Source organism: Octopus sinensis, linkage group LG2 (assembly GCF_006345805.1).
Source record: "Octopus sinensis linkage group LG2, ASM634580v1, whole genome shotgun sequence".
NCBI lineage: Eukaryota > Metazoa > Mollusca > Cephalopoda > Octopoda > Octopodidae > Octopus > Octopus sinensis.
Window position 1 is genome coordinate 120,708,221 of NC_042998.1, and position 12,647 is coordinate 120,720,867.

General features: G+C 35.6%; 1 long non-coding RNA gene across 1 annotated transcript in view; it reads left to right on the top strand.

The window, feature by feature from the left end:
• Positions 1–1,610: 1,610 nt before the first annotated feature.
• Positions 1,611–12,647, top strand: part of LOC118761285 — a 20,048-nt gene continuing 9,011 nt past the window's right edge. The window contains exons 1-2 of the long non-coding RNA XR_004997265.1: positions 1,611–1,742; positions 10,779–10,782. This is a non-coding gene — a long non-coding RNA (uncharacterized LOC118761285). The remainder of the gene's footprint in view (positions 1,743–10,778; positions 10,783–12,647) is intronic.

The following is a 12,647-nucleotide window of genomic DNA, read 5'->3' on the forward strand; positions in this document are numbered from 1 at the left end:
TTACAATGTTGTAAGACATACCATTAGTTATGTTTGATAGAAAACATATCATTTACCAGTAAACAATAGATTAAATTTTTCAAGTCATGGGGTATCAAAATAGATTGAAATAGGTTAAAATATATATAAACAAGATCTGATAAGGAAAGACAAAAACACCAAAATTTCACAAAAAACTTATTCTTTTTTATAAAGTTGTCCAAAACTGAATGAATGCAAGCATAGCACTGTAGCTGAGAAGCTTACTTTGCAACCATCAAAAGAAGATATCCTTCCTCAGAATCCAGCTCTTTGAAAAACCTATGTTGACTACTACATCAACTACATATTACTATTACTACTGCTGCTGCTGCTACTACTACTACTACTACTACTACTACTACTAGTAGCAGCAGCAGCAGTAGCAGTAGTAGTAGTAGTAGTAGTAGTAGTAGTAGTAGCAGTAGTAGTAGTTACAACAACAACAACAACAATAATAATAATAATAATAGTTTCAAATTTTTGGACAAGGCCATCAATTTCAAGGGAGGGAATAAGTCGATTACATCATCCCTAGTGCTCAGCTGGTACTTATTTTATCGACCCCGAAAGGACAAAAGGCAAGGTCTACCTCAGTGAAATTTTAACTCAGAATGTAATGACAGACGAAATGCTGCTAAGCATTTTGCCTGATGTACTAACCACTCTATCAGCTCACTACTTTGATAATGATGATGATGATGATGATGATAGTAACAAGAGCACTCACAGGGTGCAAACCTCCACCAATGCAACACCACTGTCCTCTCAACAATTAACTGGAGATGGTTTTTAAAATGAGAATATCTGAAATAAATCCTTCAATGAATATCATGAGACCTTTTGGTTTTCTCTTCTTTTAAATTCACATCTTCCTTTAGTAATCCTGTTGTTTTAGATCAATGTATAGAATTGTGCATATATGTAAATATACTGTAAAGTGTTAAAATATATGTATAATCTCCTAATATAATAATAAGCGTTGTCTTTTTACATATTTATATATATATATATATATATATATATATAATATATATATATATATATATTATATATATATATAAATAGTAAATTATAGTATATACATATATATATACATGCATATATGGGTACATAACATCACTAACAGTTCAAACAACATGAAATATGTAAACAAACTTGTCCTGTTCTCCATTTTTTCTTCGTAGTTTACATATTTCATGTTGTTTGACTCACTGCTGATGTCATGTACCCATGTATGCATGTATGTATGTATATATATATATATATATATATATATATATATATATACTAGCTTAAGGTGACCCGCTCTATGCGCGGGTAAGAGTGTGGTTGTTATTTTCTGTTGCATCCTTTCGGCACGTAAAAAGCACCATCCGAACGTGGCCGATGGCAGCGCCGCCTTGACTGGCTTCTATGTCGGTGGCACATAAAAAGCACCAACCGATCGTGGCCGCTGCCAGTGCCCCTCCCCCCATAGCACCTGTGCCGGTAGCACGAAAAAAGCACCCACTACAATCACGGAGCATGATTCCTAACAAACAAAATATATTTATTCACATAATGTTACATTTTGTATAGGATTTGCATATTTAGGAAAAAATATTTGGATTACCATTTTAAACTTGTTAATTCTATTTTCCAGGTTTTATTCAAAAGGTTTATGGAATTCTTATGCTCCAGCTGATGGTTACTCTTGGCATCATAGCACTTTTCCTTTATGTGTAAGCTTTCCAATTGTTTTTGTTTATTAACAGATGTCACTCAAACATTTTGCTGTAAAGCAATGCAATGTCATGTGCTGCTCGTATTTTTAGGACAGTGCTGTTACATAAAAATGATTTAAAAAGAAAAAAAAGACATTCTACTGACTCATTCACCAGTATGCTTTAACTACTGGCTCACACAAACAGTATCATTGTTTTCTTTCTCTTCTACATCTTCTGCAATCTAAACTAACAAATTGTATACCATCTCTACCCAAGCTCATTTGATGTTACACCTGTCTACCCTGCTCTTATCATTCCAACTGATCCTCATTCTGTAGATGCAAGACCTTTGCTGTTCTCTATTTTCTGGCAGATGTCTACTTTATAGAAACCAGATATCCACTACATCAATCTCACATATCTTAGAGGGCCTACAAAGGTCATGGTAACTAATTAATATAAAACCAGTATATACACAATAACTATTGTACATCTGCTTTTCATTCTGGTATGGGTTGGACTGATCATTACATCCAAGTGTATTCTTTTTTAGAGTTACTGTCCTTTAGATGAATTGGGAGGGGACTATTTTTTACTCGTATATTCCATTTTTAGCATGGTCAATCCGATGGGATCTAGTGGCCTTTAACCCGTTCTCAATGCCAAAACCAGACAAACAAACTAACAAACAAATAAACAAACTTTTCGCATTTCAGATTTATAATATAGATATATATATATAAAATACATTATTTACTAGTTATTATTTAATTGAATACCATGCATCCATTTCCAAGTAAGCTTATCTTCACCTTTTTGATGTGACTCTTTTCTCTACACTGTTTTCTTCCTTCATCCTTCTCTAATTCACTTTTTCTCCCCCTCCCTCGTTCACCATTTTCTATCTGTCTCTCTCTCTCCCTCTTTCTCTTTTACTCTCTCTCATTGTTCACACGTGACCATCATTCATCTTTCTTTTCCTCGCGTGACCATCTTTCTTTTCCTGCACAGACGTTCAAAAGAGCAGCTGTCTTTTTTCTCTCTTCTATCTTTTCTCTTTTCAAAAATGTATTTCTCACAGCATTCACTGTTTTCCTCTCATTCTGGTCTAACGACCCTCCATGTTTGTTTTGATTCGGTTTCCTTGTATGTCTCCACTGTAATGCTTCTGTTCCCAACTTTGACCCTCCATAAATCCTAAATTTTATTTTAGAATTTATGGGAGCAACTGTCTTTGAAGACTCATATTGTCATTGAATGCTTGAAATGAGGATAGACAGCTGACAACTAATGAAGGGACATTTCTCTGTGTTTACTTGTCCTGTTCTCCATTTTTTTTTTTTGTATCTTACATATTTCCTGTTGTTTGAACCATTGGTGATATCATGTACCCATATATAAGGCAGTATAGTAAGGTTTGAGAATGATTTAGCTCCTATTTCTAGCAGGCCCAGCGACCAGTTAAAGATACTCTCATTCATTTCAGACATTTCCTTACATGTTCAATGTAATGATAATATTGACTTGTTATGATCTCTAACTGATTCTATAATTGATACAGATTTTGTAGTTTAGTAGTGGTGTCCTTCATCTTTGAAGACATTAAGAAAATTCAGCCAATGAGAGAGCCCTTGCAAAGTCACTTGACTTGGCAGAAATAGCAACCAAATCCCCCTCACATCACATCTTTATTCATTTTCAAATGAGGTGTTCATTCCCTTTGTTTTTCATATAGCAAACAATTTGACATGTTTTTATGGCAGATGTAAGCAATGACACTGTCTCTTAAGCAGTGAGATTGTTTGACATGAAATTATGTAAACACTGTCGATACACACACACACACACACACTTATGAGTAAGACGTTTATGTAAGCATTAAAAGTACATTGAAAATGTAGTGTACAAAACAGATAAAGACATTCTGGGAGGAACAAGTTCTTACAAGTAAAGGGACAGAGTAAAGTGAAAGAAGAGGGAAAGTGAGCATGAAGGGAAGGCCAGGAAATGTGAGAGTGGGAGCACGAAAGAACAAGGAGTGGAATGAATGAAGTAAGTGTGAAAGGGCTGATAGACAGAAGGAAAAAATAGAAAGAATAATATATCTAAATTTCATATATATTAATTTAGATATATATATATATACTTACATATAAGAGACCAAAGTGTAAGTATGCCTTCTTTCTACCAGCTCTTTCACACTTCATTTATTCCACTCTTCGTTCTTTTGTTCCCCCTCTCTCACGTTTCCTGGCCTTCTCTTCATGCTCACTTTCCCTCCTCTTTCACTTCACTGTGTCCCTTTCATTCTTTTTCTCGCCCCTCCTTAATTCTTCTATCCCTCTGCCTCTACCTTTCTCTCTTCTCTCCCCATGTGACTGGTGTTTGGCTGAGCCTGACCTTTCTTTCTTGGTTTGACTACCATCCATGCAACATCTATTTTCCTCCCTGTGCCTGTCAAAACTAATGTCACTGCCGTAGGGATTTACTTCCACACACGCCAGTTTAATATAATTCGTCCTTAGTCGAAAGACACCTGTTGTTATGTCCTGTTATTTGCATTTGTATTTGTGTAACATTTCTCTGTTTTTCCATCCTTGTTTTTGTATACATTTACTGTTTTCTTCCAAGGAATCTAATGCTCTTAGCTTAGTTTTTCCTTGGGGTTGGCCAGATTGGAGCAATCTCGAGTATAACCAGCTGAAATTGCAAAGATAATCTGGAAATTGACTGAGGATAGAAAACTCAAAATGACCCATCCTTGTTTTCTTTGTATCATCTGTCTGGATGTTTTGTTGTCCCTTTTTTGTATCACCTGTATCACCTGTCTGGATGTTTTGCGTTCTTGTCCCATTTTAGTATTTTATGTGTGAGTGTGCTTGAGTGTCTATGTTTGTTCCTCCCCACCAACATCACTTGACAACCGATGCTGGTGTGTTTACATCCCCATAACTTAGCGGTTCAGCAAAAGAGACTGATAGAATAAGTACTAGGCTTACAAAGCATAAGCTCTGGGGTTGATTTGCTTGACTAAAGGCGGTGCTCCATCATACAAATATACATATATGATGTAATATTCCATGATGGTAAGATCAACAAAAAAGTACTCCATCTGGTGAGAGATAAATACTATGTAATAGACACAATACATGTTTTTATGTGCTACTAATAGTTTCATATGTTGAGAAATACCTCAAACATATCCATCAGGCACAAACCACATATCATAATGAACTAAAAATTGAATAAGAGAAGAAACGTGAAAATTTGAGAAGGAAGCATACAGAAAATGTAGAAGGTTAAAAATTTGAAAGCGAAAAGTGAAAAAATGAACTGTTGAGACCCAGGATCCTGTCCACTTAACCAACAATGTATGATTAAATCTTTCATATATAAGGCAGAAGTTACTGAACACTAGATGAAAATACAACAGTTAAGAAAACCAATATTGGATTATGTGAAGGAGAATTTAAAAATTGCCATGCCAATCACATAATCTTCATCTGATATAAGGACAAAGGTAATGCTACTATGTTGGCTAGCCACATATGTTGTTTGGAATCTAATGCAACACCACATGTGATTAAGTGGAAAATAATTGAAAATCCACACCTTATGTTAACAGATCAAATAAATGTAAGCTATATTTAGCTGAAAGAGCTCAGATCCTTTTCAGATTTAAAATCCCTCACTATTGAACTCTAGATCTGAAATTTTCAGCAGTTGCAAACAAATGTCTAAGTATATTTTGAAGAATTGGAAAATTCCACCTATTCCTGATTAACTAGTTGATATCTTTCCAGCCTTTACCTATTTTACTTTTTCCATTTTTTAATCTCCCATGTTTTCTATACACTTCCTTCTCAATTTTTCACATTTCTTCTCTCATTCAATTTTTAGTTATGATATGTGGTTTGTGCCTGATGAATATGTCTGTGGTATTTCTCAACATATGAAATTATTTGTACCACATAAAAACATGTATTGTGTCTATTAAATAATATATACAAGGTCTGATTAATAAGTATCGAGACTGTTGCCATAGTAACAAAGCTAAAGCACACAGAGTGAAGCCACTTGGCAAAGATTGACCTTGAACTCTGCTGTACTTGTGCACTAAGTTATAACATTCTAGCCTACTACTGCTGTTTACAGCAGTGCTTGGAAGAAAAGTGTGTAGCACATGATCATCACACTGAATATGACAGAGAAAGTTATCATGGCAATACCTGCTCAGAGGCCTAGGCAAAGTTGCAGAAAGTCTATGGAGACGTGTGTATGAGCCACACACAGGTGTACGACTGGTTCAGACGTTTCCAAGATGATTGAAAAAATGTCGATATTGATGTATGTTCTGGGAGACCCACAACCAGCAGACTGAGAAAAACATCGTAGATGTGCATGCAGATGTGAGGGAAAGTTGTCAAATCACCAGCTGTGAGTTATCAGAGGATGTGCTGATTAGTCACAATTCAGCTCAGTCAATTATCACAGAAGATTTGGGTATGAGATGCGTGTCTGCCAAGTTTGTGCCAAAACTGCTTTCAGCTGACCAAAAGACACTCAGGTTTCAGTTGCACAAGATATTGATTGTCTCAAGAATGATAAAAACTCTTTGAAAACTTTGTGTAGACCTCTGAGTAGATATCACCAAGCTTTTGGCAAAATGTGATGCAGATTCTCTGCTCACCTTCCTCTGTCATGGTCAATGTGATGATCACACGCTACACACCTTCCTTCCAAGCACTACTGTAAACAGAGGAAGTGAGCTAGAACATTAAAACTTAGTGTGCATGCACAGTGAAGTTCAAGGTCAATCCAAGTGACTTCACTCTGCATACTTTAGTTTCATTACTATGGCATACTTTACATACTTTAGTATGTGCATACTTTACATACTCTGCATACTTTAGTTTCGTTGTTTATTGATCAGACCATGTACATTGGACTGCTGAACTCTACACAGTTTTTCTCTCTCCATTTCTTTCCTCTTATTCCTTTCTGTTGAAGAGTGTAGGCTCAAAACATAAAAGACTTTTGTAATTTTCCTGAGCTTTAAACTAATACCCCTGCTTGTTTTTGTACACCTGTCTTCGTCTTTTGTTTATCTGTAAATTTGAAACTATATGTGACCTCGTGTGTACCGTTGGCGATTTCTTTTCCTCTGTCTTCCCTTCTCGGGATCTTTCCTCCTCCTATGTTTCCGACGAAGAGCTCCGCTCGAAACGTTAAACCCTCCTTCTTCCCTTCTTTCCTGAGCGTCCAATAATACTATATTTGTTCCACGTCCTCGCGTTGTTGTGTTTTTTTGTGTTTTCTTGTTTGGATTAACTTTATATATATATATATATATATATATATATACACATAAAACAATAAATTAACACAAGGTTTGTGGCAATCTAATAATGCATATATCTTGTACAATATGCAAGTACAAAAATATTGAAAATGTTCCACATATTTATGACACATTACATGGTACTGCAAAGGCTTTGTGTGAGACACATATAATTGTTGTTTGTTTATTCAGAGGGATGACTTAACAGTTCTTAGCAATAAATGTCACAATATAACTTTTGCAAACTCATTTGGTTGCAAAGAATTACAAAAGAATAGATATATTATCTAAATACCTGGACCTGGGAAAGCTGTATTGATGGTTTCTCATCAAGGGTTGGCTCCATAGGTCGACAGACCATATTGTTTGAAAGTAGAATATTTTCTGTTCCTCTTACCACATCTTATCTCAGTAGACCATCCCCTGCAATTTTCACACACTGGCATTATTAGGTTTGCACCAACTGTATAGCTCGCAAGACAAGAAAAATGGATGACTTTATTAACAATGAGTAATCTCCAGAATGTTTAAAAAGATGTGTGAAAACCCAGACAAAGACCACACAAATCTCTTGCAAGATAAGTGTACATAAAACTATTCTGGATTACTGTAAAATTTCCAGTTCCCATGGAATGGGAGTGTTTTCTCACAAGGAACCTCTAGTCTCTTTCCAGCTTTCTATTCAAACTCACACTTATTTTTGTTCCCTAGCCACCTTTCTCTGAATTCTGTCTCTTTTTGTCAGAAAACAATGAGATGACAATATTGGCTATGGCCTCTGGTGAGCCATTTTGTTAAAGAGGAAGACCTTAAGTTTCTCAGTGCTCTGCCTCTTCATTGTTTACAAATAATAATAATAATAATAATAAACATTGTGTACACTGCTCAGGTGCACTACAACTCATCGAAAGTGTATATATAATCAGGTGTAGTTTCGACGGGTTTCGGAAAGCATGAGGGCCTTAAAGGATGCAGTGTCATGGCAGTCAACAACTGACGCAGGCAGTTTATTCTATGCTTCAGCAACTCTGAGTGTGAAGAAATGTTTCCGAAAGTCATGGGAGCTGTGTTGTTTTCTGAGTTGATAAGGAAAAGATGATTCCATCCATTCTGATTATCCATTGGTACTCTGGAAACATCCCCAAGCACCTACTGTTGTAACTGTTTTTTTCTCTTCTCTGCTATCTTTCCTTCTCAGAGTAGAAAGTCCATGAGTGGCTCTGATAGCCATACTTGTAGAAACTGTGCTTGAGTAAAAAAAACAAATTTATAAATAAATTTTTTCTATCACTCAAACTGTGGCGAATCCAACCTTCTTTGGATCACTGTAAAAGACATCCATGTCACTCAAACAAACAAAAACACAACTGTTTCTAACATAGGTATCAGGCTAGAAATTCGGGGAACAGGGTTAGATGATTAATTCTGCCCCGGTACTAGACTAGTAGTTTATTTTATCAACTCCAAAAGGATGAAAGTGAAGTGGACATCAGTGAGATTTGAAATCAGAATGTTGAGAACTGGAACAAATACTCTGACATTCTAATGATTCTGCCAATCCACCACCCTTAATTTCTAATTTGGGTACAAGGTCAATAATTTACAGGGACTGTGTTAATTGATTAATTCTATTCTAATATTTCCCTAGTGTTTTATTTTATCACCCTGGAAGTAAAAAAGTAAAGCTGATCACAATGGGATTTGACCTCAGAACATAATGGATTTGTGCCCAAGTACCACAGAACAATTTGTCTGACACTCTAATGATTTTATCACTCAATATGATTTAACAGATTGTTAAAAGATGGGAAGCAAAAACTCTAGTTGAAGTAAATTCACAAACAGTTTTAATGTTTGTTTCAAGCTAGTTCACTTTCTTTACACCTTATTCCTTTACAAAGTCATGAACATCACAACTCAACATTTTTCTGTTGAGAAAAGATAAAGCTTTTCATCTAGGTCAAAACAAATTACCAAGCAAAATGGGGGAACCTCTATGGCAGCTAACCAAAACAGTAGCCAAACTACCTTCAAATGCGACACTACTGTTTTTAACCTCTTAGTATTTCAACTGGCCATAGCAGACCCAAATAGGCAAATTATTTTATCTTCAAGCTGGCCAGATCTGGCCCTACCCATCTACCTTATAAATTAAAAATAAACAATCACATCATCAAAATAGGAGATAATGCATGATTAATTCAAAACAATGTGAATAAATAAGTATTACATTTGACTGAATGCTAAAGGGTTCTATTATCTAAACATAGTAATTTACTCGTTATTCAAACATAAATTCAAACATTCTTATTTGCAAAAATAGTTGCAAATGTTGTACTACATTTCCTAACATTCCTTTGATTATTGTTTTCCCTTAATTAAATATGGTGGCTCAAACAAATTGTGAACAAATTATAGCATTGAAAATGACTGGTATAAAGAATTATGAAGCAATAAAACATTGAATGAAGATTAAGGGATAGAGTAAAAGCAAAGGATGGCCATTTTGAATTGTAAATATATGTAAAACATTACCAATAAATAAAACAACCTGAAAACTTTCATATATATGTATATATAGATGGATGGATGGATATATCTATACACACACACGATGGGCTTCTTTCAGTTTCAGTTTAACAAATTCACTCAAAGCTTTGGTCAGCCCGAAGCTATGGCAGAATCTAAGACTACATGGTTGCAAAGCAAGCTTTTTAACCATGCTTCAATGTTCGTTTTTTCCTTTACATTCCATAATTACAAAGATGATGACTTCAACTGGCTGCAACTGACCTTGTCGACCTCCATCAAGATAACCATATCCAATAGAAACAACAATGCAGACGAACCAACTAGATAACCTCTCTATGCCATCTTAAAGCATGGGCACCCACGAGACCCAGGGACCTTGCAGCTCTAGGGACTAAATTCTGATCAAGTATGGCTGTAGCTTGCTGTCAAAAACTAAATATTATGAACCCCAGTGCAATGTTTTACCCATGGATCTAAAGTTCCACTTATGATCTACGTATACCTTGGCTTGGTGTCAATAAATAAAGGGCTGAATAAATATCCCAGCATTCCCATTACCAACTCAGTCCATCTGAAGGAGTCATCTTACAATAAGGAGCTCCTTTTGAAAGCTGTCAAGTACAACCAGTACCAGTGGAGTTTCTGCAAGGACCTCAAGATCATTGGGCTCCTTATAGGTATGCAAGTGGGCTTCACTAAGTACTGTTGCTTTCTCTGTCTCTTGGACAGTTGGGCTGTGTCCAAACACTACAAGCAGAAGGACTTCTTGGTGAACACAGTGTCCAAGAAAATCCTCTGCTGGACATGAACAAGGTGCTTCTTCCTCCTCTTCATATCAAGCTTGGTTTAATTAAGAATTTTGTGAAGGCCATGGACAAAAATGGCACTGCCTTCCACCACTTGTGTACTCTGTTCCCAGCTCTGGAGAGCATCTTCATCGGACCTTAGATCCAAGAAGTGCTGAAGGATAAGGACTTTGAGGAGCTTCTTGCCTTAAAGGAATGGAGAGCATAGGAATCATTTAAGTCAGTCTGCCATGGCTTCCTTACTAACACACGGATACTAGATTACCAAGCGTGTATTGAGTTGTTATAGTCTTATGAGGATATGGGATGCCGAATGTCACTCAAAATTCACTTTCTTGACTTTCACCTCAACTTCATCCCTCCAAAGCTTAGAGCAGTGAGTGGTGAACATGGAGAAAGGTTCCACCAGGATATTACTAAGATGGAGATCAACTACCAAGGCAAGTGGAATCCCAGCATGATGGGAGACTTTTGCTGCATGTTTTTGCATGACATCTCAGAGAAAAAATACATAAGATTGTCCAAAAAATCTCACTTCTCAGTGTCTGCTGTACTATGATTTGTGTGTATTGTATTATCCAAGTCATTAATTCCATCAGTGTTCTATATCTATGCTGTTTTTTTTGTTTTTTTTCTGTAATATGCCTTTGTAATAGATGAAATAAACACATTATATTTTGAATTTATATGCAGTATAATTAAAATAGGATGTGTGAAAGCGAAAAAAAACTAGAGCTGAGAGAGCAAAACTGTTCAGAAAATTGAATTCACCACATCAAAATTAGTTAAAAAAAACACCTATTCATATTTTGCCTCAGAGCCAAAAACAAATTTTGTAAACCAGTGTAATTTTATAAACAATGAAGAAGGGAAAAAATATGAGGTGTTACTGAAGTTTGAGTGTAGAAGATGTGTGGAAAAACTCATCTACATGATAGACATAGTCATATTAAGAGCAAGAACAAAGATAAAAATTATTCAAATGAATGTGTTGCAGTGTATGGATTGCTGATCTGATCTGCAGTGATGAGTTATTTTTTATTGCTCAGCATAACTGGTGTGAAACCCATTTCACTTTATCATATGTAAAATAAGATTAGTTAAACATTTAGAATGTACTTTCAAATACAAAATCAAACAGAACAACTAACTAGAGAAACTGTTATAGCAAGAGAATGATTAAAACTAATTCATTAAGCGTTATGAGACAATGCAAAAAATAAACAGACCAACTCCAGCTCATGTCAAATGATTTAGAAGTTAAAAATCTTATAAATTAGAACAAATTCAACAGCTTAGCTTCAAATGCTAAAGTGTTACTCATTTCAGGAGTTGGCTTAACAAGACTCTTCTTTCCCTCTGTGCTATGCTGCATATATATAATCACCAATATATATATATATGTCCCAGCATGGCCACAGCTTGTGAGCTGAAACTAGATAAAATAATATATATATATATATATATATATATATATATCAAAATAAGTAGCAAGGATATCCAGAGGTAATACAGAATGATTGTTTCATGCAACTCCATTTAATTGAACAATGCAATTATTACATCAATTTAAAATGTCAACCAATCTTCAGCTGCACTAAGACATAGAATTTAATTAAATTAGAACAGATGGACACATTAGTATAATTATACCTAAAATTGCCAATAAGTTAAGGAGATAGATAAAGAACATGTCTCTACTTCAGCATAGAAGTATATATATATATATTTCTTATTTCACCCTTTTCAAGCCAAGCCAGTAAAGCATGCTACCCAATTTTCATGAGATAGAACTTTGAAAGGGGAAAACAGCCTACTGATGCACTGATAGTGGCATGACAGGAACATCTGCATGTTACCCACAATGCATTCTGCAAGCTTGAGGGACACTAGAAAACAAGATGTGGATGGTAATACCATAATGAAACTGAGTGTAGTTGTTTCATACAATGAAGGGATGGGTAGGGTTGATCACTCTGATCAGCTGGTGATGACACAAATTGGTGAGAAAATTTGTGGAATGGTACAAAATAATTTTCTTGTATATGGTTGACATGTGTATCATGAACTCACGTTTGATTTGGCAGATGCTCGGCAGTGTGGGGGATGGACTGACATTCAGGAATCTGTTGATCCGTGAAATGATAGAAGCATCAGACCTGCCAAAGTACAGAACACAAGGACGTCCCTATGCCACACTCTCTCCTCACTGCATGGTGAAGGGGCATGGACATTTTTCAC